This window comes from Enhydra lutris, unplaced genomic scaffold, assembly GCF_002288905.1.
Source record: "Enhydra lutris kenyoni isolate GAN:26980312 unplaced genomic scaffold, ASM228890v2 scaffoldscaffold89, whole genome shotgun sequence".
Lineage (NCBI taxonomy): Eukaryota > Metazoa > Chordata > Mammalia > Carnivora > Mustelidae > Enhydra > Enhydra lutris.
The window spans coordinates 260,827-265,306 of record NW_019154173.1 but is presented as its reverse complement, the minus strand read 5'-3'; the positions used below and the strand labels follow the sequence as shown (position 1 = coordinate 265,306).

At 43.8% G+C, this 4,480-nt stretch overlaps 1 pseudogene; it reads right to left on the bottom strand.

Annotated features, from left to right (window-relative positions):
- Positions 1-2,939: 2,939 nt before the first annotated feature.
- On the bottom strand, positions 2,940-3,477 carry LOC111162139 (annotated as a pseudogene).
- Between the last annotated feature and the right edge of the window lie 1,003 nt (positions 3,478-4,480).

Here is a 4,480-nt window from a genome sequence, read left to right as displayed (position 1 = left end):
ACCCAGGTGCCCCAGGGCTGAGTATTTTAAAATGGAAGCTTGTAATGAGCCCTGGGTATTTTGTAAGACTGATGAATCACCGACCTCTACTTCTGAAACCAATGATACATTATATGTTAATTAATTGAATTTAAAGAAAAAAAACCCCAAAACCAAACCAAAACAAAAAACCAGAAAGCATGTTTCTTCTGCTGCTTTAAGCCCTAGGATTCGGCACTTAGGCCACGCAGCAGGTCCCTTCCTTCTGCTGTTCTCTTGTGTTCTGCCAGTGATTCTCCCAGATGTGCCTTGAGAGGAGCTGTCCCTTTTGGAGGAAGAGGCTCACTCTGATCGTTTCACCTGGTTTTGCACTGCTTCCTGGCGCCTGTAAGCCTTTAAGTGGAAAAGGGAACCAGATACAAATTCCTGTACTTGAGGAACTGTGATTAAGTGCTTTGGCGGTTCTAAACTTTAGCTTGGTTCAAGTCTACTTACCTCCTGGGCTGTGAGTTTGGATAATAAATGGGAAAGCTCTTCTGAACTGTGGAGCCCTATCCTAGACCACAAGAGTGGACTGATGAGGAAACGGAAGTCCAGAAAAACTAGGTGGTAATAAGTGAGCAGAGATTTGTCCAAGTACCCAAGCTGTAAAGCACAAATCCTAAACAATGTGTAAATGGATTGATTTTAGACAGATAAAATACCATCTCAAGGGATGCTTGGGTGGCTCAGTTGGTGAAGCATCTGCCTTCGGCTCAGGTCATGATCCCAGGGTTCTGGGATCAAGCCCCGCATCGGGCTCCCTGCTCAGCGGGAGCCGTCTTCCCCATCGCCCTCTGCACCGCTCCCCCCCACTTGTGCCCCCTCTACCACATTCTCCCTCTCTAAAATAAATAAATAGAAGTCTTTAAAAGAAAGTTAAAAAATCAACACCAATTAGACACTTTCAGAAGAGGGAAGAGATGTTGAACAGCAATAGGAGACTTCATTTTAACGGCATTTTTTTCCTTTTCAAAAATTTTCTCACCTATTTCTCGAATTGTTTGGCCTTGAGGATTTTACGTGAGCTCATAGCACCCTTGTCGACATGGTTTTCGGACCACACTACCGCACTGCCTTTCAACATACAATAGTATTGCTTAGAATCTTTTGTCTTCTTCTTTTTTTAAAACCCGGGATAGAATTTTCTGAAATTCTACTCAGATAATTATCCCAATTATATTAAAGCTCAATAGTAACTACAGAATCATGTTATAGTGTAGTGGAAATGTCTTGCCTCTTCTAGGCATTTGGGGCTTTTTGTAGAGATAGCACAGTGTTCCAGCACTATAAGCTCTGGACTTCGGTGCCCTAGGTTGGAAATCCAACTCTCACTAATAGTGACGCTGACCAATTACTCAACTACTTGGGGCTCATTTAAATGAGTCCCCTGTTTAATGGCGTGCCTGGCTGGCTCAGTCGGTGGAGCATGGGACTCTTGTTCTCGGGGTTGTGAGTTTGAGTCCCACGATGAGGGGTAGATTGTACTTAAAACTTAAAAAAAAATCTTTAAAAAGAAAGAAACAAATGAGTTCCCCATTTAAAATATGGAGCTAATAAAAATCTATCTTACAAAGTTGTTGGGGAGAGTCAGTGAAAATCATGTATGTATAATACCTCGTGCATAGTGAATGTTCAGAATTTTGCTGATTCTTAGAATCTTAGATCAAGGGGTGCCTGGGTGGCTCAGTGGGTTAAGCACTGCTTTAACTCAGTGGGTTAAGCTGCTTTCAGCTCAGGTCAGGATGCCAGGTCCTGGGATCGAGCCGACATAGGGCTCCCTGCTCAGAGGGGAGTCTGCTTCTCCCTCTGCCTGCTGTTCCCCCTGCTTGTGCTCTCTCTCTGTCAAATAAATAAAATCTTTGAAAAAAGAATCTTAAATCAATAAAATATTGAATATTTTCTCAGATACATCTTATATTTATCATTCAGTAGTTCAAACATATGACTTATTAGAAGCATAGAAAAAACTAAAGGCACAACCAGTTTTCACTGCTCACAGTGAAAGTGTACTTAAAAGTTTTGAAGAACATTGTCCCACATATGTGAAAAATCCATTTTACCATGAAATTTGAATTATATGAGGCTGGAAATCTGGAAAAAAGACTATCCCCAGCTTTCGCTCATTTTAATTTAATTTAATTTGATTATTTGACAGGGAGTATGCACAAGTACAAGATAGGGCAGAGGGAGCAGGAGAAGCAGGCTCCCAGTGGAGCAAGGAGCCCGACTAGGGGCTCCATCCCAGGACCCCAGGATCGAGACCCTAGCCAATGGCAGACGCTTAACCAACTGAGCCACCCAGGTGCCCCAGACACTCATTTGTTTAACTTGCCATTATATTCTATTTGAGTCAGAATAATCTTTATTTCAAAATACATCATTTTCATTATATAAAAATATAAAAATCCAGCAAAACCAGAAATATGAGTATATTTTCCTGGGCTTTCACATTTGTCGATTTTTTATCTGCAATCTCTCTCTCTCTCTCTCTCTCTCTTTTTTTTTTTTTTGAGAGAGAGAGAGAGCGAGTGCACACATGCACAAACAGGGTGAGGGGAGGAGGGGCAGAGGGAGAAGGAAAGGGGGAATCTCTCAAGCAGACTCCCAATCTAGCACAGAGCCCAATGTGGGGCTCGATCTCATGACTCTGAGATCATGACCTGAGTTGAAAGCAAGAGTCAGATGCTAAACCGAGGCACCCCTGCGATCTTTTTCAACACAACTTACAACCTCACCCCTGTTTCCAGTCTTATTATACCAGTGCTAAGTGCAGAAAGATCTGCAATAAATACATTTTTTAAAAAGGCAAAGTTGCAAAACTCAGTCTCATTCAACAGGTTCTGTGAGAGTGGAGGTAAGCATCTAGGAGAGAAAAGAAAGTAGGACATGGCATTTCGAAGTTTTTATCTGGAGTTCTTTCAGTGATCTTTGTCCATTGATTCATGTTTAAAGATGCACTTGAACTCAATGTTATTGAAATCTCCCTTTTTGTCAATAGTCCCTGTACAGCTCATGTACTTCCTTGTCTGGAAACTGATCTCCCATTGTTGTCAACAGTTCTCTCAGATAATGTTCCTGAGTCATGCCTGTTGCTTCTTCATGAAAGCAAGCAAAAGCATTTCTGATGACGTCTTCTGGATGTGTGCCATTCAACTTTTCACCAAACATCATGAGGAGCAAGGTGAAATTTACAGGCCCTAGGGCGTCCTTCATCGTGGCATTGAGGTGTACGTCAGTTGGATTCTGCCCTAGAGAAGTCAGCATAGCATGCAAATTATCCTTGTTGATGAAACCATCTCTGTTCTGATCAGTCATGCTGAAGACCTTGAATTCCTAAATCTGTGGCTGGTCAAACATGGCAAACACATGGGATGTTGCCTTCTTGGTCTTTGCCTTTTTGCTCCACGTGCTGGCTCTTTCATTCTGGAGATGTGTCCTTTAGAAGCTACAGTTCATGTTGTCTAAAGTCAGTCTCATTATAGCATAAATGAGGATCCAGTCAGCCATCATCATAGAAATTGTTTCATTTAACGGAGCTGGCCACCAGATGCCAGACTGGGGCTGCCCTGTGCCTGGGTTTTTAGAGTTCCTGTCAGCTGGGTGTGGAATGAGGTTGACAAAATGGTGGTACATGCTGAGGCTGGGTAGTGGGTACACCCGAGATTGTTAGACTTCTCTTTTGAATTTGGTGTGTGTTTGAAAATTCCCATAATTGGGGTGCCTGGGTGGCTTGGTTGATAGAGAATCTGCCTTTGGCTCAGGTCTTGATCCTGGGGTCTTGGGATTAAGCCCCGCCTCAGGCTTCATGCTCGGTGGGGAGTCTGCTTCTCCCTCTCCCTCTGGCCCACCTCCTTGTGCTCTCTCTCTGTCAAATGAATAAATAAAATGTTAAAAAAAAGAAATTTTCCAAAATAAAAGTTGGTTAAAGTATCTCCTACCCCAGAAGGGCTGTAATCCAATGGTTTTCAAGCTCTTTTAAAAAATAAACAAAAGGAACCCCCCTTTTTTCAAACAAGGTGGAGAAAACTTAATATGTAAAACTTAATATGTAGGTGGAAACTTAATATGTAAAATACATCCAAGGGAAGCCGCTCAGGCTGAAGCTTGCGGGGCTGGCCATGGGAGTTTGGCCTCTGGCCTTTCACCCACACCAGTCCGTGAGCCACCCCCACCCGGTAGTCCTCTAGGCTTGCTCACTACTCAAGTGTGGTCTGGGGACCGGTAGCAACAGCAGCACCTGGGCGCTGGTGACTCTGAGGCCCCATTAGTGAGCTTTCTGGTTTTACAACTGAACTAAAGCAGGCTCACGGACACAGGTGCAGAGCCAGACAACGGGAGCGGATGGGAGAGCCAAGGTGGGGGGAGAGGTTGCCTGACCTTCAGTCCAGGCGTGTCTGGACCGTTCTTGTCAATTGTGCCCTGAGGCAGGTTTCACCCTGGGTCCCAAAGGCCAGGCACA